General features: G+C 43.9%; 1 long non-coding RNA gene across 3 annotated transcripts; it reads left to right on the top strand.

Moving 5' to 3' along the window:
- The first annotated feature begins 2684 nt into the window (after window positions 1-2684).
- LOC309869307 lies at window positions 2685-24405 on the top strand. Of its 3 annotated transcripts, XR_014314111.1 has the most exons (5): window positions 2685-2988; window positions 3073-3159; window positions 4168-4301; window positions 5891-7264; window positions 10388-10978. It is a non-coding gene; the product is annotated as an uncharacterized lncRNA (long non-coding RNA). The 3 variants fall into 3 exon arrangements; XR_014314112.1 differs by lacking the exon at window positions 5891-7264 and having other exon boundaries at window positions 2717-2988; XR_014314110.1 differs by lacking the exons at window positions 5891-7264; window positions 10388-10978 and adding an exon at window positions 23278-24405 and having other exon boundaries at window positions 2719-2988.
- Window positions 24406-25385: the final 980 nt, after the last annotated feature.

Below are 25385 nucleotides of genomic sequence, written 5' to 3'. Positions count from 1 at the left end.
CCTTCCCTTCTTCCATGTTGCTCTCAGGAGCCTACGTGATCCTTCCTTCTGCAAGGGCAGAAGAGCCTCCTTTGTTCACCTCAGATCTCATCTATGGAACCTAAAGAACAGGCCACCAGGTGAGAACAATAGCTAATTGCAAGAAAACACAATGAGCTGAATTCTTGCCTGGCTCTGAACACCCAATGTGCTGCGTGGGGAGCATGCATCAGGCGTTGCACTAGGCAGGATGGGCAACAGAGCATGAATAGAACCCCCTCCTGCTGTCAAGACCTACCAGTGAAGATGCAAAATGCATATATTTATTACAGTCTATGCTACTTCCATGTTACTATGTCTTGTTACTTCTTTGTGTCTCCATGTTCTTCTTTCTTTGTAAAATGGGGATAGTAAAACCACCGGCCTTGGAGGGTGGGCTTGAGGGTTAAATAGAAAAACCCATACACTTAACACATTACCTGAACTATAATCATCAATGCTATGCCACCAACAGCCTCCTCCTTACCATCATTTGGAAAACGACAGTGTCAGACTTTGGATGGCACTGGGGCTGAACTTGGATGGCTGTTTTTTTGGTAGGTAGAGGTCTGTGGGGAAAGCAGGGTGGCATTCTATGTGAGGTGACTAGTCTAGAAAAAAGCAAGGTCATGAAAAAGTTTGAGCGAGAAAAGGTGAGTTCAGAGAACTCTAAGAAATATGGCTTGGCAGGAGGGCAGGTCTGTGAAGGGAGGGTCAGCCCATGGAATGGAGAGCTGACACTTGGGGGCAAAAGTTGGCTTGAATTGGGAAGCAGGGGAGACCTACCACTAAAACCTTTGGATGGGGTAAGCTAAAGTTGGTCCTTGTGTAAAGGAGGACAGAACGGGGACAATTAGTGAAAAGGGGGATGAGTCAGGTGACAGTTACAGCATCCAAATGACAAGTAAGCACACTGATAGTGACATAGGAATGTACACACCATTACTCCCTGGTCTTCCTCCTCTGGAGCCCGGCTTCTACTCAAGTGGGGAAAAGGGAATCCCCATCATCAGAAGCCGAGCTCACATGCCCTTTGCCTACTGCTCCCCACAGGAAAAATTGAAAGCCTGTTTTCTCTACAACTGCGGCTTCTCATCCCTCCTACAGACAAAGTTTGGATGAAGGTTTATAGGCACTGTTGACCTCTTCAAATGCAATGAGAATCTCGATATAAAACCAGCTCCTGGTCTGAGGACAGCCTGTGTCAGGAGGCTCCCTTCCCTCCTATCACCAGGTTTGGGATGAGTGGGCACAGCTTGAGACGTACTGGTTGGACAGATCACCTCAAGAGGGGATGGAGAGGAGCCCCTGGAGGTGGGTCCCAGAGCTGCCTCCCCTCCCAGTTGCCTGACCAGGCTCTCCTCTGGAAAGTCTGGGTCTCCCTCAGGCCCAGCATAGCTATCAAGATGGGCCTTGAGTGTCTTAGCAGGATCCATCACAATGCTTACAACATGTGGGCCCATCGATGCTCAATGCTACTAATTTGGCTCATGAATAGTGGGGTAGGAAACACCTAAAGCCAAAGCCTACCTTTGCATCTATGCATTGGTTAATTTTCACTTGGAAAAGAGTGTCAGTACCTGCCCCCTTCCCCTGCTGGGAATTGAAGTCTTCAAAAAAAAAAAAAAAAAAAAAAAGACAGTGTCTACTGGAAATCACTGCTCCCCGCCATTTCTGTCCAATAGAATCAAATACGTGAACTGTGATGCCAGCTGGTAGAAGCAGGCGGGGGTGGCGTGGAGGCAGAGGGGGTTCACAAGCAAAGCTGGGGACCTCTCATCAGGCCAGTTTGCCTTTGGAGCTTTATTTCTTCTTTTGCATGGCGATGGCGGAGGAGGTGGTCTGGGGGCCCTGACAGTCTCAAATACAGTTCCAGTCCAGTAGAAAAAACAAATGCCAGGCATAGTCATCTGGTCAATATTAGTCTTACCCCCAATCCTTTCCCCTTACTGATAACTTGGGACAACAGATTCAGGACTGTGGGAAAGGAAAACATGAGTCAGGAGAACATGCTAGCTGGGAGCCAGGAGCTGCCCTTGGGCGTCTGGCTGACACAGGCGGGCTTCTCGCAGACAGAGGGGGAGAGGCAGCTCCCTGAGGGGACAGCTGTGGGTCAGATGCCTTTCCTCTCTGCCTGATCCCCAAACCACAGAGAACACAAACCCTGTGACTCTCTGGGAAATTGTTTCCTGGGCCAATTATCATCATCATCAACATGTTTATCAAATAAAAATCATTTTAAAAAATCTCAGTCTCCTTAGACTTCTATGTGGAGGGTGGAGCCAGGAGCTTTTTATAGGGGTTGGGCACAGAGGTGTCCATGGCCGCACACCCTTGTCTGGCCCTCTCCCAAGTGGTGGGAACTGTTCTCAGGCTTAGAATCCACAGGGAATGTTGCCAGGGACACTAGGCTTGAGGGACACTTTCTCAGAACATGGCATTCCTGGGCATACACTCACATCCTCTGGTCCTTCACCTAAGTACAAAAAACAAACCATTGAGACGTGATCCTGGCCAGACAGTGAGGGCCACTGACTAGCGAAGGAGCCCATTCCTGCCTTTCAATGAGGGGGACTCAAATCCACCCCTCATCAAAATGCCCACAGTCCTTCCACTGCCCATACTGTGTGCCCTGAAGACCTGCTGCCCTGCCTCATTCTGTAGGGGAGCTGGCAGGGTGAACACCCCCAAGTCCCTCCCACTGACTTCACTGTAGCTCGTTGGTCTCCTGGTTCAAGCTGTGCAGGAAACACGGTCCACACTCGGAGCATTCAACTGGCTTAAGGCACGGAGGTGGGAGCAGACTCCCTCGATGCCCGTTGTTCCCTGGAGCACCAGAGTGGAAGAAGCACAAGTCACCGGGCTGCAGCAGGTGGAGGGGAAGCCTGCCTGTGACCAGCCTGGGCCTGGACAGCGCCATAGACTCCTGTTCCTCACACTCCTTTGGGGGGTGCTGCTCTCCTTTTGCAAGTAAGTCTGTTTTCTGAGGATCAGATCTGAGAGGGCGCCAGGAAGATTAGGAGAGCTTCCTTTCATTTTCCTTTCTCTCTCAAGGCTGCCTTCCGGAACAAGAAGCTGTCATCAGCCTGACCTAGAGTCCCCTCAAGAAGAAAGACACGGGATGCTATTTCCTGCCTCAGGGTAAATATGTTACCTGATGTATCAAAGTCAAAATCTTTGGCCCCTTCATCCCATGACTTTGAGCCAGTGTCTGTCCTTTGTACAAACCTGATACTGGATTTAAAGTTCAGCACGGCCTCTTTTGTGGTGGGAGCATAGGGGTCTCAGACAGGCGAGAGAGAGAGAGAGAGAGAGAGAGAGAGAGAGAGAGGCATCGGGGCTATTTACTTCCAATCCCCTAGAAGAGGCTTTGTCACTACTCTCTAGAGAGTGATCACTATTGTTTTTACATTGGGGCCTTAATCAGATGCTCTAGTATCTTTCTTTTATTGCTCGTCCCCTTGTCATCCTTAATTGAGCCTGCCATTGCATTAGATAATTACATTCAGCCTCCCCGGCTCCCCCTTCACAAACCTTCTTGGAAGGCTGAGCTCATGACTCATCTTTCTCTGATACAAAGTGACTCTCTGAATTCATCAATACCTGACACGGGGCTGCCCCCGTCCCCATTAGGCACCACATCATTGACTGGTTGGTTAATTTCAGGATTTGGTTCAGGGTCATAGGAATGGTTGCAAGATTTTTGTGACATTAGGCTTTTGCAGCCCATCAGCTTGTACAGGACCCAGGAGTAACCTTCAGTGTTGAATATAGTTAGTCCTTGCAAATTCCTAGGTGAACAGCGCTTGCCAGGGAATGAGCCATAAAAATGGCCACTGCTCCTCCTAACCAACATCCCTACTTTGTCTTCATTGGGTCATTATGCTGCATGTTCAGGGGGCTATCATGAGGCCATTGCCTGCCTCTCCTCCTGGAAATGTCTGTCCCTCTACTCTGACCTGGAATAAACCACCGCTAGTGGGGTCCTTCTCTGTCTTAGCTCTCTCTTCTCTTCTCTTTCCTTGGAAAGCCCCAGAATTCTGAAGGCTAGAGGTGAGAATCCCAGGCCCACAGCGATGATGTCCTTCTTGTTATTGGAAGAGCCTACACATTTGGGCTGCGCTTACCCCGGACCCTCTCATCCTACAGGTGTGGTGAGTCTGGAGTCCCCACCTTTCCTGTCCATGCTTCCCGCACTCTGGACCCTTAACACACCGAGGCCTCCATCCCACACTCCTCCAGCCCCTCCCTGTAAGAACCCCTGGATGAGTCCTCCTGGAGGGGTGAGAAAGTTTTATTCTTACAGGGACCTTGTAAGGAGCGAGTTGGCCTTGCACTCAGTTCAGATTCTGGGTGTGTTTCCTCACTGAAGCAATGTTTTTTTGTTGTTGTTGTTGTTGTTTTGTTTTGTTTTTTTTTAAGATTTTATTTATTTGTCAGAGAGAGCGAGCGAGAGCGAGCACAGGCAGACAGAGTGGAAGGCAGAGTCAGACGGAGAAGCAGGCTCCCTGCGGAGCAAGGAGCCCGATATGGGACTCGATCCCAGGACGCTGGGATCATGACCTGAGCCGAAGGCAGCTGCTTAACCAACTGAGCCACCCAGGCGTCCCTGAAGCAATGTTTTTAAGCAATGTTGTTTATTAATAGGAGGAATAGAATTCCACTATATCATGGTATCTGTGAAAGGGTCTAGACAGCAATCCTTTAGTGACCTGAAAGCTGTCTATAATCCAGTTTTGCACAGGGTAGCACAGGGTGTGGGGTAAGACACACTCCGGGGACCCCCACTGCAGCAGAGAGGGTCCTGGGACCCGGGACCAGAAATCTGGGTTCGACTGCTAATCTGTCCACCTTGGACACCACTGTCCTCTGGGAGACTCTATCTTTCCTCCAGGGCAAAACGAGAATGGTGTGAAGGTGAAGTGATGTGATCATTGGGGGGAACCTCAGAGACAGTAAGGGTGTCAGAACTGTTAGTTGAATATGAATTCCAAGCAGAATAAGAAGAGATACCGTGAGCTCCAAAGGTTGTTTACAGGTTTTGCAACTCTGTCATCACTCTCTCTGTTTCCAAAGACCGGTATCTGCCCCACCTTCAAAATCTCACTCTCTGAACCTCCAACTTTGCCAGCTCCTCCTCACATGACTGGGAAATGTTCCCGCTGCCTTATGTTTTACACCTTTTGCTTTGTGTCAGAGACACTGGCACGCGGGAGACCAGGGCGGCCACTCCGCACCCCCACCCTTGGCTCAGAGAGGCGTCAGGAGGAACTTTGCCAGATTTAACCAATGGGAATACAGGGCATCCGGTTAGATGTGACTTTCAGTTGAACGACAAATATTTGCACATTCTTAGAAGTAGAAAAACAACTCATTGTTTCTTTGAAAATCAGAGTTAATTGGTCACTAGGTATTTTGTGTCTGCTCTAGGCATAGTGTGTGTTTGTCTCATGTAGGTGAAGGTCAGATGTTGTTAGGACAGTGTTATTGGAGCCACTGAATTATAAAACTTTCTTCAACCATGAGAAGATTTAGGATGTTTTGGGGGCCAGTCTTGGGTCTTTTCTATTATTCATTCCCTGGTCAGGACATGCCAGCAGTTGGTGGCTTCCTTGCAGCCCAGGGTCCCCTGTTAAGCAGGGAGTTAGTTGCCCTTCCCCCAGGAACAGCCCTCAGCCAGTGATGGGTGAAAGTTGGGATCAATATCTCAGCCTTTACGTCCCTGAGTGAAGGCAAGACATCAGAGGTATCCGTTCTCCTCTATACTGTCCTCAAGTTCTGCAGCGGGACTGAGCCCCAAATGTCCACAGGTAACCACCCTTATAGTCTTCTCTCTTCCCTTCTCTATCTGACCTCCTGACTCTCCTAACAGTGCTACCTCGGCCACTTCCCAATCAACACCCTGCATATAGATCCATGACTCAAGGTTGGCTTTTGCAGGCCCTCACCTAAGACAAAGCTGGACATTCTTTCTTTCTCTCTCTACGGATTCTCCAGCTGCCTCAGCCCTCAGAAATCATGAAAGGTTAAACTCATAGGGTACTTCCTGAAAATACAGAACCAGGAACCCAAGGATGATATCAGGAGTCCTAACACATTGGTTGCCGAGGTCTGTAGAGACCCCAACAACCAAAGGAGATGCTCATGGGAGAAGAGCTCAGCCTTGCTCTCCAGTTACCAAGCTACCAAACCAGGAGCCATGGAGTAGAAGAGCCGGTGTTCTGTGTTCATGGAAAAAGGATGGCATCCCACTTCCTGTCCAGTCCTTCTAGGAAGTTAACCTTGCAGCCCAGTCAAAGATTATCACTGCTAACATGGTATGCTCTCCAGGAGCTGTCCTTTGAGAAGATTCCGAGGTCAAGCAGGGTTTCAGCTGTCCTGAGACACTGGGAAAGGCAAGAATTTGAAGCCACAGCAATCCAGGCTTGAATCTTGGTCTGCCTCTACCTACCGGTGATCCTGGATGGACAGCCTCTGTCTGCTCACCTATAAAATGAGAGCAATAATGACTCTTAGGTGAATCACATGCAAGTCAGTTGGGGTCAAAGGTTGTGTGGCAGTCAGTAAATTACTCCTTCCCGATTGTAACGTACCAGCAAAACCAAATGAGAACACACCCGGGTATCATTCTGTCTGGGATGGTAGCTTTCACAAGCCCTGTCTCTCACTCAGGCTGGAAGTCAGGCCCAGATCTTGTTAATTGCTTCAGCGGGCTCGACCTGCTCTGCTCTTCCTCCCACCTCACCTTTCTCCTGGATCTCAAGAAGGTTCCGTGAAGATTGCCACCAGCAAGGTTGTCCAGCCTTATTCCAGAGCAGATCCTACCAGTAATTTGCTGTGATGGATAGTGTGCCTCAAACTGCCTGTGTAATTGTGGTGAGAAGCCAGAGCCATGGAGCTGCCGTGTTTAGGAAATTCAGACTTGCAGGGAACGCGGCGCTGCCTCGGCCACAGTCATTCCAAAATTAGACCTTTCCCCTACTCCATCATTACATGGCTAAGCAGTCAGAACACTTCCTGAATACGAACCACATATCAGAAGTGATTTATGGAAACATCCACATGTGTGTGGATAGGCGGCAGAGAGAGGGAGGGAGGCTTGGGGTTGGCCCCAGACCTCACTGCCGCTCTGCACATAGCTGCTTAGACCGGGCACCAGTCGCCTCAGCCACCGCCCCAGCAGAACGATGGTTGCTCCTCTGCTGCAGGGATGGGGAAGGGCCACTGTCTACTGGGGACAAGAAAGGTAAAGTCCTTTCAATTCACAGACGTGCCAGACCATAAACCTCCTTACCATGCATGTTAACAGTTCAGATGCCCTGGATCCTGCCCTAAAGGCACTGATTCAGTGGGTCTAGCTTGGGGCCTGGGCATCGGTGCTGAACACATGGTTCTCAAACCATAGCTGTACATCAGAGTGGCTGAGGAGCTGGCAACTCTCCTGGTGCCCAGGCCCCATTCCCCAGACCGACGACATCAGAGTTGCTGACTGTGGGACCCAGGGACAGGGGCTTTTTACAGAGCTCCAGGTGATGCCCATGTGTGATCGGGTTTGAGACTCACTGCGCAGATAATTTGAAAATCAGACATGTTTGGGAAATATAAGTTCAGGACAGAAGCCGAACCAGGAGAACCAAGTGCTTTATTTATTTATCATCAGCAAACTGTAATTCAGTGCCCCGGATGGCTTCAGCAGGTAAAATCGTGTTGTAGGGGTTGATTCCAAGCCCTTGTTCTGATTTCTTAGACTCTCCAAGTTTATCAATTTTCTAATACAGTTTTCCAGATTGCAGTTCCCATAGCTACCTACATTTTAAAGGTCCCGTGGGTCATTTGGATGCTCTTTCCAATTTGGTGACCGGTGACTTCAGGGAATTTTTAAGAGTTCAAAGCTTTTGATTTATAATTTTGTAAGAGACATGAGGGTTTGAGCCACAAGGAAATTTAACGGTGACCGAACATTTCTAGACATATCTTTATTTTTAAATTTTTGTTAAAAAAAAAAGATGTTTGGTTGACGACTAGAAATCCTAAAATGGATGTCATGCTCTAAATTTCTAATTTGGTGTTTCCTTAACTCTGGAGAGAAGGCATGGTAAGGTAACTCCACCCTTCAAGCTGATTTCCCCATCTTGATGCCACTTCAGCCAAAGCAAGAAAAGGCTCGAACCTCTTCCCTTACCTGTCCAATGATCACAATGGTGGAAAAAAAAAAAATTACTGAATTGGGCGATCTGTGAGGTCCCCAGTATCATCTCCAGGGTGCTGTTGCAGGCCAACTATTTCCTGGGGGTGCGCCCCCTGGTGACAGCGTGCGGGATAACTTCTGATTAGTGCACAAGGAGGGGCTTTGTGCTGCCTCCTCCAGGGGTCAGGGTGTGAGAGGCTAGGGGTTATCTCAGTCAGGCTTCTCTGAGCCACCCATTTCTCCGCGAGTCTCCCGAATTTTATTTTCAGCCCTGCCAAGGACAGATTAAATGGCTACATGAATGGGGAAATACAGGAGGCTTTGAAACAGATGGTTGGCTGTGCAGGCACAGCGACTTGCCAGGCCCTGGATTGTGCCGCCATATGAATGAAAATCCCACCGTGGCTAGGTTTTTATTTCTCCAACCTATGGATGACAGCCGCTCCCTGGTCCCCCTGGCAGGGCAGCCTGGAGCAGTTACCTGCTATTATTTGCCTCCCATCAGGGCTCAGATTCTCGCCTCTCTGGATTTTCCTGGTTCCTTTCTCTGAAAAGGAGTGCCATTCTAGACCAATTTCCTGATGGTGTAAATGATTTAGCAGGGCTGATGAATATCAATAGAGCTGCAGATGGGTTTAAGGCTCCTAATGAATGTGACAGTCACCGGTGCCAAATATTTTTCCAACTTGCATTTAGGATGAAAACAAGCTTGAATAGTGCCCACAAAGGTTACTTCTTTAATTATGCATTATACATTTTAAAGTCAGTAGACAGGTGTCAGCAAATTTTGTCACAGATGAGAAGCTGTGTACAAGGCCACGCACTGAATGCATGGGAGCCACAGAGCCCTGGGTTCAAATCCCAGCTCTGCCACTAACAAGCTGTGTGAATTTGAACAGGTTCTGTAATTTCTCAAAACTTGATTGCAAAATTCAGATAATAATACTTGCCCTTAGGCATTTTAAAAATAACAAGCATGGGGACATGTAGCATGAGCTGCATTCAAATGTAACAAATAATTATTATGTCCTACTATGCAGAAAGGGGTGCACTGTGTGCTGGGGAGTCAGAAGATTCTAGAAACTCATAGGTAAAGGGAATAACTAAATCAATGGTATACCAAGGGTAGGACAGAGAGAGCTCCTCCCCACCCCCAGCCGGGGCTATAGGGGTGTGTTGTCTGCAGATAATTTAAAAACAATAACAAAGCTGACTAAAAGTTGATCTGCTTTTTATTATCAACATGTTCCAAAAATTCTAAATAATATCAGTGATGAGATGTTCTTTCCCCCAACAACTTAGACCAAAAAAAAATTACTTGTTGGTCCAAGTTCCTGAGAGCTAGTATGGTTATTATTGGGTATTAATACTATATACATAAGCTTTGGATTATCTCATTTTAAAAATTATTTATCCTTTAATAAACATTGTATTCTATCCAGAAGTTCATTGGAAGAATACCAATTGCCAATTACACAACGGGTCTCCCCATCCCCCACCTCCTCAGCATACGTGGGCTCAGGCCCAGGGGTTGGTTCTAGGCCAAGTTTGCAACCAACCATTGGACATGGTTGAAGCAACCGGTTCTAGAGCAGGTTTTGCCACTGACCCTGGTGGTAGCACTTTTTCCTGCATTTAAACAGTAGATTTAAAACAAACAATAACTGCTCAGTGATTGCAAAACCAAACATATAAAGATCTCTGAAGTGTATCCATTATGTCATTTATGCGTAACCTCTTGGAGAGTCTGGGTTTTAAATTGAAAATAAGGAAACTGAATGGTGAGGTATAATTTTTTTTTGGCAAGTGTACATTTTAGATCATACCTGACATGTGCTGAATTCAGATTATCTTTAAATTTGCAATTCACTCTTCTTTTTAAATTATTTAAATTATAAATATTTGCTTTAAAAGAACGAATCAAGAAAATAATGATTATTGCTGATTATTAATGTGATTATTACTGAAAATAATTATTACTGATAATTAATGTGATAATTACTGAAGTTAATTACTGAAAATAATTCTATCACATAAAGAAGCGAGTGTTAAGCGATGATTCACCCCAGATGTCAAATATGTGAGGTACCTCACTGCAATGAATCACACAGTTCATTTTTTAAAGATTGTAAATTGACATAAATGATGGTCCTTCCTTTTTCAACATGGCCCTACTCAAAGTTCATGATGGAAGAACGAAGGTGTCTGCGGTCTTTCTGAAGATCTGACTCTGGGGCCCTTTGTATCTATCCAGCCTGGAGCTGGCCTCTTGAAGACATTATTTAGGCTTCTCAGTGTACAGTGAGATGTGTATGATTACCCCGATTTAAACAATTGGGACAAAATCGAGACAAAAACAAGGAATCGAGGCTGGGAGTAACACAGCTGGAGTTGACACCAGGGATCACCTGGCTCTGAAGCTTGTTCTCTTAACCACACTTCATCAAAAGGAGGGACGCTGATGCTGGCATTTCAGTTCTTGACTAGATTGCTGGAGAGTCTTTAGGACGATGAGATGCTAGACTTTGCTTCTCTTAACAACCATGCAGTGAGACAGGACACGGATGCTCACAAACCAAATATGTGTCTGAGCTGAAATGCAGCCCAGGAATTATGGAGAACTTCTCATTCACAGGAATGAAGCTGAGGCCCTGAGAAATTCTTGCACTAACAATCACACAACTATTACTGGACCGGGAACCCAGATTTCCATCCACCTACACCATGCTGCCTCTGGGTCTCAATTAAACACAAGCTCTTTTGTCCTTTCCAGTTCTCTCACTCTCATTTCCACGGGTTTGGGCTTGGAAAGAGGAGACTCTGGCTGCATAATGCTTTAGCTTTGAGAAAGCAGGATGACAATGTCGCTGACAGAAAGGAGAGGTGTGTGGACCAGAGTTAGGGCAGGTACCTTGGCTGGGATGACTTGCGGTATCTACTACTCTCCTTGGACTCTACTGTTCAACTTCCCAGACACTGCTTGACATTGATTGTGTTGACCTGCTCACACCTGGAGAAAGCCTCACCTTTCCTTTCCATGTAGAAACACAGAAGGGGCTTAGGTAGAACCATGCTCTTTTCTCTTTCTTTGAGTTGTCTGGACCTAAGAGGTTTTGCAACGTTGCAGCCCGGTTCATCCGCCTGGCTTTAGCGAATTTGTATTATTTGCTTTCCAGTCTGTTTCTCCATGTAGAAAATATGAGCCCCTAACTTAATCATTCCAAACTTCGAATGCACATGACTATTGCTAAATGCAACTTCCTGGGCTTCACCCCAGATGCTCTGATTCATTAGATCCAAGTGGAGCCCTTGAATCTGCATTTTCAATGAAGATTGGTTGGAGTTTTTCTCGAGTCTCCATTCTGAGATGCTCAGAAACAATGCCATTGTTCTTCTATTCTTCCCAGGTCTTTATGAATGAAAGGCCCCCGGCAAGTGTTTGCCGATTGAAAATTAAGGTCACTTTTATCCTTCTACTGCACATATACACTATTTGGAAAATTTTGTGACTAGGTCAGGGTAGGCTTATTTTAATGAACACGGATGTTGATTCTAGAAGCTATCCCTCTCAGACCTCATTCATAGTTTTTTGTTGTTATTGTTTTTTAAAAGATCCAAAAGTTATGTGTTAAAAGAGAAGTTGCTTAATCAGCAATCTGATTTAGAAAAGAATTGACAAATTTTATTTTATTAACATCTCACACTAACTGTTAGGAAATAGATTAAAATGTAGAGTAAGAAATCATAATTCATTTGTAGGTACTTTTAACAACAGAAAAGATTCAGCTTAGGAAAAAAAATTAGATTTCCCTTTCCAGATAATATAAAGTCTTCATAATATTTGCAATGTCAAAAAAATAATTTATTAGCAATATTTAGAGAACCCAGAGTCAAAGGAAACCCAACAGTCATTTTTGCAATAATGAGACCTCCCAACCGTCGTAGAGGTGGCAGGAAATGGAACCTGATAGAGTCTGGGAAATCAGGATATTCTCTTAAAATAAACAATAAAATAAAATAAAATCCTAAGGATCTTCTGCCAGTTTTTGTGACAGTCATTATTTTTACACTTACACCAAAGTTTTAAAAGATGAGTAAAACAATAGGAAGCATATGTTTCTCTAACATCTGTCACGAGCTTGTGAGACCAAAAAAAAAAAAAAAAAAATTAACAGAGGACCTGATGATTTGCTCTATAAGTTATTACAGGGCATGAGACGAGGTCTTTACCAATCATTATAGCACCTCCTGGCATTAGGGGACTGCACTGCTGGAGGGTTTTACCGTTATTCTCAAGAAATTCTGGTTGGAAATCCATTTGTCATATGTGACTTAATAATCAAATTATTGTAGAACCTGAAACTGAGCCACTTGGGAGTTTGGTGAGCAAAAATAAACTTACTTCCTGTTTTAAAAGAATTTCACCTAAAAGCTAAGGCAAGGCATTCTAAACCAACCAGCTGTGTGGCTCTAATTTTAAAATAAGGATGATTCAAGATGCAAAACTCTCAAAAGCCTTCTTTATCATGCTCTTCCAATCATACCCTGTCTAAAGCTCTCTGAACTTTGCATCTAAATTCCTTAGAGGTGGGGTGCCTGGGTGGCTCAGTCGGTTAAGCGTAGGCCTTCGGCTCAGGGTCCTGGGATCGAGTCCTGCATTGGGATCCCTGCTCAGCGGTGAGCATGCTTATCTCTCTGCCGGCCACTCCCCCTGCTTGTGTACACTCTTTCTCTATGACAAATAAATAAATAAATAAATAAATAGATAGATAGATACATTCCTTAGAGGGGCTACTGTCTCTTAAAATAACAGAGACATGTTTCTTGGTCATCTGCTAGGCTTGGTCTCCGTTTATTCTCCCCAAGTGAGGAGTCAGATTAGGACCAATCACATACCTTGAAAAGAACATCTCTAAATCCCAAGGTAAAAGAGTGAAGACAATATAACATTTTAATTTCCCTTGATGTTAAAGAATATTCTGAAGACACCGGTTTAAAAATAGAGTGGTTAAAAACTTAAATTCACATTTTTCAAAATGAACCACAGTGGGAACAAAAACAAGAAAAATCAACTTCCAGGATATAATCTCCTTGGCCCTCAATTTCTCTAGATCGAATCTCTTACAGAATAGGGGAAATAGCTTTCTTCATAAGAAACACTAGCTAACTTAATTTTTTTTTTTCCACAAGTAATGCTGGTGAAGATCTCTGTCACCCACATTTTCAGGAAAAAAGGAAATGGAACAGAGGAACATTATCTTGTGTTTAAGTTTCATGATGACTTGTTCTTCAATTTACTTGAATTTATAGACAAAACAGCCCTTTGGCAATTCATTCATCTAAAGCAATAAATTGTTCCCACAGTAGATAACCAAAAAATTAAGTGGATTCAAAAGACTGTATTTTTATTCAGACTTTTAAAATGAGCCCCAAATGGATAAGGAGTCTTATAGGGTGTGACTCTCTTTTTTCTTTTTTAAGATTTTATTTATTTATTTGACAGCAAGAGAGGGAACACAAGCAGAGGAGAGTGGGAGAGGGAGAAGCAGGCTCCCCGCAGAGCAGGGAGCCCAATGCGGGGCTTGATCCCAAGACCCCAGGATCATGACCTGAGCCGAAGGCAGACTCTTAATGACTGAGCTACTCAGTCACCCCTGTGTCCCTCTTTCTTTAAGCAGTTAAACCCAATCATGCTCTTCCCTGATGTTTGTATATATAAAAGCAGTATCAGAGGCCTCATTCAGGCACATCTGCAGGCTCTCCCTGTCTGAAAAGTTCCAGGGCTGGAAATCACAGCAGTCTGGGGGTCAAGGTATTCATCTCGGGCCTTCTGCTTTATCTGTATTTGTCTCAGTCATTTAACCTCAATGTCCACATCTATAAAATGGGGAGATTGGCTCATTCCTTTTAGCTCTAGCTTTCTAGGTTGTATGACATATCACTTGCAAAGTGCTTTCACTAGTCAAAAGAAGGATACAAACTTCCAAATAACAGAAACCTGTATGACTGATAAAGATAATAGCTAACAATCATTAGGCCCTGAGACATGCTAAACAAAATGCTAAGTGCTTTGCCCTTACTATGCTACTGGAAAATAGGAAGGTTTTTTTTTGTTTGTTTGTTTGTTTTAATTCTACATATTTCAGTGTAGAATGCTCCAGAAAATTTAATTGCTTTTATATATACTGCTTAATGTAGTATATATATATAATTATGGTCATATGACATTTATATATCAATTTAACAAGATTAAAGTTGTCAATGATCAAGGTAAATCTTCAAGGTGACTTTTTTTTTTTTAAAGATTTTTTATTTCTTTATTTAACAGAGAGAGAGATCACAAGGAGGCAGAGAGGCAGGCAGAGAGAGGAGGGGAAGCAGGCTCCCTGCTGAGCAGAGAGCCCGATGTGGGGCTCAATCCCAGGACCCTGAGATCATGACCTGAGCCGAAGGCAGAGGCTTAACCCACTGAGCCACCCAGGTCCCCCTTCAAAGTGACTTATAAAGAAAAATCTCCTTTCAGAAATATTCAATGGAACATGGTATAAACACATTTAATACGCAGATATACTGACTTTACTTCTCTGAAAGATATGAAACATAAAAGGGCAGAGAGCCCCCACAAGTGACAGTCCAAACTTCTTCCTGGTGATGAATTTGTTGAGGTTAGAGCATCCTGAGAATGGGAACATGTGATAATATTACCCAATGTTTACACTTCAATTTCAGTGAATGCTGGTTTCCATCTCAAAACAAGGAATACCAACTTGCAAAGTCTTGTTGATACTCCATGGAAAATTTGGTGAACTAAATTTGCTCAAGTCCAAAAGATCTCACCTTTTTGTGACTTTTTTGGCATTTGCACCTTGACCCACTTGAAAACGTGTCCTTGAGGCAACCAGCACACAGCAGGATGAGACCAGAGAACTTTGCACACTTAAGGTATTCATGGTGGCCAACATGTTGCTAATGGAAACTTTTGGATCCTCAAAAAGCAAATTGAGTGACAGGTTTTACTAAACCATAAAAACATATGATGATAAGTATCAATCAAAATTCTTTCATCATGAATTAAAGAAAATGTGTTGTAGATATAAAATATACAAAATTTTTGTCTTTTACCTTAAAAAACAAAAAACCCTAAAGATGGTGGAGCTCAACTTCTTCATCATGAAAGTGAAATATTCTATATTTAGAAGAGGCATTTAAGACCATGAGTGTTAATTTAGTTTTAAAATTTTATTAAGCAAAAGGAATGTCCACACACAGGAGTATAATGTGCCCCTCACCCCTGCCAAACATGAAACTTCACTCCCTACTTGCAAAGCTGTAGTACAATGAAAAGGAAAAGGGTTAGAATTATTGTTATTCATTCTAAAACTTTTAAACACTTCAAGATATTTAAATTAAAATTTAGGCCTGAATATATCAGGGCAGGGTTGGGTCCTTTTATAATCAACCAATATAGCTGTGTCTCTACCTTCTTCAGTCTCTGGCAGACATGTGGCCTTGTAAAAATGTACTACAAAAGGGTAGAGTGTTTTCTTGCTCCTTTCCTCCATGCCTCACCTAAATAGTTCAATGACCATCTACATACCAAAACTGTATCAACTACTCACAAGAAAATATCCATTGTGTCCTAACAAACAGGAGGTTGAGGCCACCTACTCAAAACTGGGCAGATAAGAGCAAGCTTGGCACAGAATTCTTGTATCCGATGAGGAAGGTGTATAGTTTAAGGAATCTAAGGGAAGGACTGTTGCTCTAAGAATAGTCACAGCTGCTGTTGGCGTGCCAACTGTTCTAACACCTTTGTACCTCAACTTGATGTTTTTCTAACAGTACTTTGAAAGATACAGGGTGAAAGTCTGGGAGAATCCATTCCTTTATTCATTTTTAAAATTTCAACAAATATTTACTGACTGCCCAGGAGGGCAGTCCCCTAGGAGGAAGTTCTGAGGATGCAATAGCTAAATAACAAATAGACAAAGTGTCTGCCCTCATGAAATTATATGACAATGAAGAAGACTAAGTTGGCATAGGATATAACCAATGCATTCATGTGAATGAATTTTACCAAATGAGTTTCTCCTATACTGGTAACACCTGGGGTATAAAGAGAGAACTGGGCACTTGGCTGGGGTAACAAAATATAACTGTGTGCTCACTCCTTAACTTTTCTCTGGTCTATTTCCTCTTGGACGGTGTCACTCTAAAGTTGTGTATTTGCCACTAAGACATGTTAGGAAGACATTTAAACTTTTATGTAGAAAAACAGTGTCAAGTATTGGTCCGTGCTTTTTTTTCTTGGCTTTCCCTTTTTTCACTAGTAGGGAAAAACTTAAATTCACGTTGCTCTTTAAAACTACTTTCGTTAGAGTCTTGGAGTTTTTCATAAAGGCTTATGGGGAGAAAGCTAAGTAAAGGGCTTGATGTTTTTATAACTAAATGAAGTCAAGGCCCCTATATAAGAGTGAAGTAACAGAATGAAGTTAGAGAGGCCACAGAGCTGGTGTGTACATTACAACTTCAGGTGAGTGAACTTGATTTCTAGCAATAAACATTCTATCAAACTCAATTTCCTTTCACAAACTTATAGTGAGTAAATGCAATTTCCCATTCCAAGCAAGTATGTCTCTGAGATTAAGGATATAGTCCAAGAGAAGATAACAATAAAGTTTAGAGTCAGTATTTCTCTAAGGAAATTCTTGCAAACGAGTCAGAGAATGATTTAATGGCAACAAGATATGGAATAAATATAAACATGGGGAAAAAAAGACCGTCACTCCAACCTTGCTGTTTATATTCTCAGTGTGTTTAAAGTAAATATCTTACATTTTCTAGCCATTATAGATTAAGATGATCTGGCGAACTCAGTGCTTTGCCCCGTGCCAACATTCTTCAAAGTTTTTTCCTTAAACTGATCACTAAAGCTTGTGATCCTCTGGCTTTGATCACAATTTCAGCCAAGGCTAAATCAAATAAGTTTCAGAGGGCTAACTTTCTATTTCCATTACTCCTTAGTGTCACCTGATGCTTTCCACTGGGTCCGTATTGCCTCTGGGAACAAGTGATGGGGTCTAAAGAGAGAAACAAGGCATTTTCTCTGATTTGTGCAAAGGTCCAACCCTCAAAGGAAAACCCAAAGGATGCTTGTGCAGAAACAATGTAACGGGCTTTGTGGGCGTGCTTGCTTCTGTAAGTGCACGGCCTTCTGCCCCAGAGGTTGGAAAAGATTCTCTGGAGCAGAGGGCGGGGCACCCAGGAGGAGATGCTGGGGCCTTACGGAGGGGGGTGTGCCATGACAAACACAGTGGAATGGAAGGAACCTATCCCTCTTTCCTGGGCAAAGAGTGAGGAGCAGCACTATGCCAGAGTGGAAACGGCTACCCCTCATATCAACATAAATTTGCCAGAGGCAACCACACGGTGTGCCCCTGCCCAGGTTGGGGTGGAAGCAGCAGACTCATCCTCTATGCCCAGGAGATGTATGGATTAGTGGAGACCCACGCCTTGCAGGGGGTATGGGGGATGACAGCAGCAAGGACCAGACAGGATGAGATCTTTTTCAGGAATGCCAGCAAGAGCAGATGATGACTCAGATCTCAGATGGGTAACCTCCTTGCCACAGCTCCATCCCTGTGCGTTGGTATCATTTAAATTCCCAATAACTTAGTGCAAGCTCTGGGAGAGAGGGAGAAAATATTCTTTATTGACTCAAGCTAAGGTTTTGCCACCCAATGAGATGGGGTGTGAAACAGAAACTGAGTTGAGTTACAGAAAAATAAAGCTCCATTTCTTGCACAGCTAAATTTATGGACAATATCCTCACCTGATATGTTTCTTATAAAGAGATGGGTATTTCAGCTGAATTAGGATTACTTGGAGGTTGTTCTGGGGAGAGACTCATTTGTTTTAGCAAACAAATTTTCTGTCTTTTATTCACACGGGTTTTTTTGTTGTTGTTGTTGTTTGGTGGGTTTGAAGGAATCAAGAAGAAGAGAAGAGGATCTCTTTAAATTAGGGTGGAAAGTAGGAGTGACTGTTCTGAAGTTACCAGTTTGAATTGTAGATTGGCAAAGCTTTGACTACATAAGCTAATAAAGTTTGATGAAATTAGAATCATGGAGATTAAAATTCTTTGGTATCAAATTTAACTTTGCTTTCCAAACTGTTATAAAAGTTTGAAAAGTTGACAGTAATCAGTGATTTTTGCAATCTTAGCTGTACATCAAAAATCATCCACAGGATTTTCTGTAAATAAGATATACCCAGGACCTACCAAATCAGGATCTCTTGATTGGGGTCTTGTTCTTAACTAAGCCTTTTCTGGGCAGCCATTTTTTTTTAATGTCACAAGGCTCTAGGACAGCTAACTTAGTGTCAATGGACGTGTGAGAAACCTATTCTGATGCAACAACTAGGAGTATTATCAGAAGCCACAGAAAAGGACACTAGTGCATTTAAAGAAAAAAATTTATTAAGCACCAATAATTTCTTGTACTCTCTAGGAGGTAAAACGTACAAATAAATAGACTTTTAAGACTTGCATGCAAGATAAAATGCTGTTTCAGCTTCAACACCTCAGTGGAAGCAGTGTCACATAACTCCAAAGATGACTCAAGTTTAGTTTCCCTGTAAGAGTAGAGCTGGGACTTTCCTCAGAAGCCCAGAACCAAGCATGCCTCCTGAATTCTTCCACTCATGTGTTCATTCTCCGCTCAGCTCAGAAGCAAATCATGTCAAGAAGCCTGGCAACTCTCTGTTACTGGCAGGGGATTGTCAGGGGTGTGGTGGTAAGACCTGGAACTTTAATAAGGCAGGGATGCCTTCTTGCTCTTATGCAGGGGTGAGTCCTGACCCTCTCCCACCAATTCCGCTCACCCTGAGCAGTATCATCAAGCATGGGGGGATCCTGCCGTGTTTCTGCTGCCGAGGCCCACAGGGATTCCACAGGCGTTTGACCTTCTCTGACAACTCCCTCAAGATAACATCTCCCAAGTGCCACACTGACCATGTCTCCGTTCTGGAGCCTTCAGTAGGTCGCCGCTGCCCATAGATGGCCCTCAAGGCCCTGAGAATCTGACCTGCCTGTTCCAGCCTGTCCTACTCCAGCCCTGAAGTTATTCTCCCCTCGTCAAACAGTCTTATTACATCTCAAATACCTGCCCACCTCTAAGCCTTCACTCTAGCTTCTGCACTGCCTGGAATTTCCTTCCTTTTTACTCAGGCGACTGATAAACTACCCATTCTTTCAAGCCCACCAAATGTTCCCTCCCCCACAAAGGCTCATATTAACTTCTTGGGCTCCTATAATGAAGTACCTCAGAGCGGCTCAAACAATGGCATTTGTTTTCTCATAGTCCAGGATGCTGGAAGTTCGAGGCTACGGTGTCAGCAGAGTTGGGTCATTCTATGAGCCGTGAGGCTCTGTGCTAGGCCTCTCTCCCTGCCTTCTAGATGGCCCTTTTCTCTGTGTCTTCACATCGTCTTCTCTCTGTCCATGTTTCTGTATCCAAATTTCCTCTTCTTATCAGGACACCAGTCATACTGGATTTGGGCCCCACTTTATGGACCTCATTTTGACGTAACTACTCCTTTATAGATGTTATCTACAAATATGGTTACATTCTGAGGTATTAGAGGTGAGGATTTCAACAGATGAGCTTTGGGGGCAATACGCTTAAACCCGTAACAACCGTATTCTGGTTACTCATTCCAGTCAGAAGTAACCTGTCCTCCCTCGTACTGATTGTCTGTACCGTATATGACACTTAGCAACAACTGGATTTTATCTTTGTTCCTCAACTGGGGATGGGCACATTGTACCTACACGGTGAGCATCTATTACAGTAGAAGCTGCTTCAGAGACCCCCACTCACAAATTCTGCAGATGAGTGATTCCTCACAGCCTCTGTAAACCTCCCCCTTCCCTTCTCTCTCTCAGAGAGCTGGCAGTGATCAGGCCTCCCTCTAGAACCAGTGGGCTTCTAGTCAGACTGAGTGATTTGTACGTTCACCAAGAATCTGTTTTTGAGCCCCAAACTGTGTATCCCCTGTCTGGCTTCATAGATGTACACATTTCAAGAATTACGTGAAGCAATGAATTATGAGCACAACGGGAAGGGAGTGTTTATATAGAGATGAGGAGGCCTGGTTTGGAAAGGCTTGCCAAAAGGGAGCTCCTCAAAAGTAGTGCTAAATTAAGCATGAGTGAGACAACCGAAGAGTCAGAGAAGAGGGACTCCTGAGGGGCGCAGTCAGTTAAATGTCTGCCTTGGGCTCAGGTCATGATCCCAGGGTCTTGGGATAGAGTCCTGCATCAGGCTCTCTGCTCAGCGGAGAGCCTGCTTCTCCCTCTTCCACTCCCCTTGCTTGTGTTCCCTCTCTGGCACGCTCTCTCTCTCTCTCTCTCTCTGTGTCAAATAAATAAGAATCTAAAAAAAAGAGTACGGGAAGAAATAATTACATTCTGGAGGCCTCTGTTCGTAGATGACAGTATGAGTGTTTTTAAGTTCTCGTAATGAAGACATACTTTAAAGAAGCTCAAAAATGGATATTGTAGATGGTGCATTATAAATGGGGTTTGTGAAAGATAGCTCCAGTATCAGACCCAGATTCAACAAAAAGACTCCCCCCACCACATCAAACGATTCCTGAATGAACACACTAATTTATGTTTTAAGTTCAAAGAAGTGTTTATAGCATGTATGTCTTAGCTTTTTAAGATGACTCTTCATTTTATGTAACTTCTCCAATCAAGGATACAACTCCTTTTGCATAAGCGATGAGGGACTCTGAATAAGCTGACTTGTCAATGAAGGATTATACTGAGGTGTGTTTTTTCTAAACAAAGAAGGCATGAGAGCTGTCTACAGAATTTGCTAAGCACTGGCTGCAGCTGACAGACCTCAGGCTTGAGGAATGTTTCTTCCCAGACAAAGACCTCAGGGCCACGGTCTCAGATGCAAAGTCTGGAGACTCCAGCGTCTCAGAGACAGTCTGGTGGGTGACTGTGGGGGGTCAGCACAGCCCCTCACCCTGGGCTCTACTGCTGGCCACACCCACGAGCACAGGTCAGTCAGCTCCCCAGCCCTTGATCCAATGTTTCTGGAACTCCTGCTCACACCAGGCAATTCTGCTTCAAAAACACTTTGCAATCTTTCCCACCATCGGTTCACCCCACAGATAATCGATATGTTCCTCACAGCCCACGAGGAAATGAAACATTCTACAGCTACCCACAACAGAAGGCTAACACTCAACCTGTCTGCCTTAAGAGACCAGGCTGTCACACAGAGCACACCTGAGTGGTTTTTGTTGTTGTTGTTGTCGTTATTCTGTACATTAAAGAAATGACAGCCACTGCTGACTACTGAATAAAGTAGGAATGGAGACAGTAATTCCTACAGATTTTCAGATCAAGGAAAATGTAGCCAGTTGCAGAAAACCCTGGTCGGAAACAATTTCTTTATTTTGTAACCAATGGACCTGGCTGGGGCAGAACATTGTAGAATGACCACATGGTGGGAAGGTAAAGGCAGGAACTCGTCCCTGCACCTAAAGAGTGTCAACAAGAGGACATCCCTGCCCACACTGTGGACAGAGACCGAGGGTCCGCTTTGCCCTTTCGGATGTGGATGTCTCCTCATCAACTAGTAATGGTTCTCCCTCCAGCACCCCCAAAAGGGGCTGTGGTGGTCTCTCTTTGCAGTACAGAATGAACTGTGCAGTCATCTGGAATGTTTTTCTTAAGGTAAAGGTTAAAAGGATTATTAATTCTGACACTACTTACAGAATTACACCGCAAATCATCAGCTATTTCCCCCTCCTATTAAATCTGAGATACGGGAAATTAACCCGCCTCCCACAGTCCTGTCACCCCATTACTTATCTGTGAGCTTATTTCCTTTCACTCTCCTCCAAGTTTTTTCTCACTCTTGTTTCCCCTTCCTGATGTTTGCCTTCCTCACCTCCTTCCTGGCTTGCTTGCATTCCTTGATGTCCAGCCCCCAAAGGAATTAAACAAAGAAAGAAAGAAAGCTCTTGAGTTGGATGTAAAGAAGAGACAAAGAATTCTAAAGCTGGAAAGGCTATTAAGGATGTCATGGAACTACTTCCATTATGGACAAGCCCATGGCGATGCAGACGCGAAAGCCAGTTGAGGCAGAGGCTGGCTCTACAGTTCAGGTTGGAAGCTCTGGGGTTGTACTCATGCAGGGACTAGCTAAGGCAAAGGCCATGCCAGCTCTTTGAACCCCTTTCCCCGGCCCCTGCAAGGACCTTCCCTCCAAAGAGCAGCAAGGCGGAGATGCCATGTGTGAAATTGCTCTGTCAACTGCGAAACATTTTAAATGCTTAAATGTTTTCAAAACTCTGTGTATCACCGGTAGATTATAGTGACCTATCTCCCGCATTCTGAAGTCCCAGCCAGGCACCATAAGGGCTGGGGTGAGAACTTCATTTAATTAGGTCTCTGCCTGCTCCCTCACTGCAAGGGGTTAAATGAATGCCTCCATAAGATGTGTCCTTAAAGCTTCACATTTAAAATAGCCCAGAACTCTCAGGAGAGTGATAATAAAAAGAAGAAGGGTACCACATGCTAGGATTGCGTGTTACTCTTGTCAGCACCCAAAATCACGTGCCAATCCATTCTCTCACAGGGAATGGGCATTTTTCTCAGTTTAAACAAGAATAGAATTCATCGTTTGAATTACCTGCACATTACCCATTTATTTATTTGCTTACTTACTTACTTACCGACTTACTAATTTACTTCATATTTGGCCTTGTCACTTCCTGCCTTTGTCATTGAAGTTCTCATCCAGGAGATAGTCTGCCTTCGGTACAGGAATTTGTAAAATTGAGTTCATGGCCGGCATGTTTTTCAAATATAAAATTCTATATTACGACACAAGTAATGAAAAGTCGTAGAGCACGCCTCCTTCTTTCATCTGGTGATCACCCCTCAAGGGATACTCTGTGCATGGCTCTTATTTCTTTCACATAAAGGATACATTTTGCTATTAAATGTAGGGCCCTGGTACTAACTTCTCTTTTCTCTCATCTAGGTTCACATGGACCCTGGGGAGCTTCTGTGCTCTGGAATCCCACATTAGTTTGGATGGGGATGATTCACTGAGAGCGAAAGTGAAGAAAGTGTCATTCCTTCAAGCCGGCGCCTTTGGGGTCCTGTAATCCCTTTGCCCTTCTTTAGTGGGGCCACAACACCCTGGCATAACATGGACCCCACGGCGGTCTCAAAACTCCATCCCAGCCAGAATCTACTTCCACAGAAGGAGGGCAGGTGGGGCACTAACTAAACACAGAGTCCTGACCTAAAGATGAGGGAGGCGTGGAACAAACACCCTTCATCTCGGCCACTGACTCAGTCAGGAATCAAAGCAGAAAGCGGGGGAAAATGAATCCAAATCTCATTCCCTCTCAACCTGAAAGAATTTTAAGAGTTTTCTAAGAGCAGAAACTGCCACCAAGGCTGTAGGAGTCAGGCTAGCTGGGGTCTGTGACTGGTCTGACAAAGGCTAACTCTTACCCAGATGTCCAATAAAAACACTTAGCAAGTATCATTTCCATAAGGCTTTGTCTACTCGAAACACAAGCCAATTGTTTGGGTCCAATTTATGAAGCAAGGTCTTTCGAAGGTTATGGGGTGAGGAGGCCTGATGACAACTAAATTGCCTTAAATGGAGCTCAAAATACCACCTTAACCATTCTCCTCTCCCAAGAAATGCTTCATCATAAATCAACTGGCTCAAAACGTATTAAAAATGACAAATAGAGCAAGCACTTACATTTCATTTTTTTCTTTTAATTCACCAATGCATCAAAGATTTCTGAAGGATATTATTCCGCACAAAAGAGATGAAGTGCACCAGGAATGCGAGATTCCAGGGATAAAAGAGGAGACTAAAAAATCAAATGGTGGACCAGACTTAATGCCGAAAATTATTCTGAAAATAGACACACTCATTTGAGAACTAGGACATGAGGATGGTCTGTTCCGAACTTGTAAGGAGTGGTGAATCTCACAGTAATAGGACACATGTTTTTCATCTTAGAAGAACTTATGAATCCATTTTAGCGCATTAAAGTTCATGGGTACTGTTTGTCCACAAGTGAGCTTTCTCCTCCCTTTCCCCACCATGCATATTTTAATGGGGTATTGATTCAATGGGGGGGGGGGAACCTTCCAAAACTCACTAATGTTTCCTGAATTGCCATTAGGCTAGCTTTAGAAGGAGTTTTATAGCATGTGTTAAATGAAACTTTCTGGGCAAGAATCTTTAATATTCTTCTACTTTGGGATAGCAGCTTATTTTTTATGTGTCCCTTCCTCTATACATAGAAAGTCATTCTCCTCAATGAGAATTATTAAGTGCCTAACATAAGATGTAAATTTGTCTTGAGCTAGAATAGATTAGGAAGAGGATGGGGCAGAAAAGTCCAGCCCAGCAAATCATAATGCATGTCCTCAAAAGGCATTGGTTCCGAGCACTTGGATGGTTCAGTATGGAAGGAAGGAAGAAAGGAAGGAAGGAGAACAAACTCCATGAAAACAGTTCTTATTTCCCCTCCCTTCCTGTTGATTACAAAACCCTGAAAAACTCAACCAATCCTAAAGGCTGTGAACCTGATTCCCCCCATCCCCAAAACCTTTTTCAGTCTATTTGGAAACACCTGTTTTTAATTGCATTTGGATTTGAAAACTAATTTCAGGTGATATTGAGTTCAGGCTCCAATCAAGTTGGAACCAAGAGATTATTGCTTATCCACGCATCCCAAAATTCAGGGAGGCTTGAGGCCAAGGATACCACACGTTCTGAATGCATGCATGAGGCCCATATGTTTAGAAATGAAAAAGGAATGGCCTCGTTCTCTCTGGGAAACTTCTTTAAGGCCATGATTGGGGGTTTTAGGTTACAGCTTTTAGATTCAGCATTCGATTTTGGTAAAGGTCATTGGGAGGACAATACCGTCCCAGGCATTCCAACACACAGAGCAGGAGATGAAGCATTCATGTGATCAATTCAAAATAAAAATAGTATTTTAGGTTGTTCACTGAAGAGACCATAAATCCACCCCACTCACCCAATATGAAAGAAATTGAAATCAACAGGCCGTCGCCTAACCACAATTTCCCTCCTATAGTCTTTAAAGG

This window comes from Mustela nivalis, assembly GCF_964662115.1.
Source record: "Mustela nivalis genome assembly, chromosome: 1".
Lineage (NCBI taxonomy): Eukaryota > Metazoa > Chordata > Mammalia > Carnivora > Mustelidae > Mustela > Mustela nivalis.
Note: the sequence above shows the minus strand (reverse complement) of the source record. Positions and strands in the feature narration are given on the sequence as shown.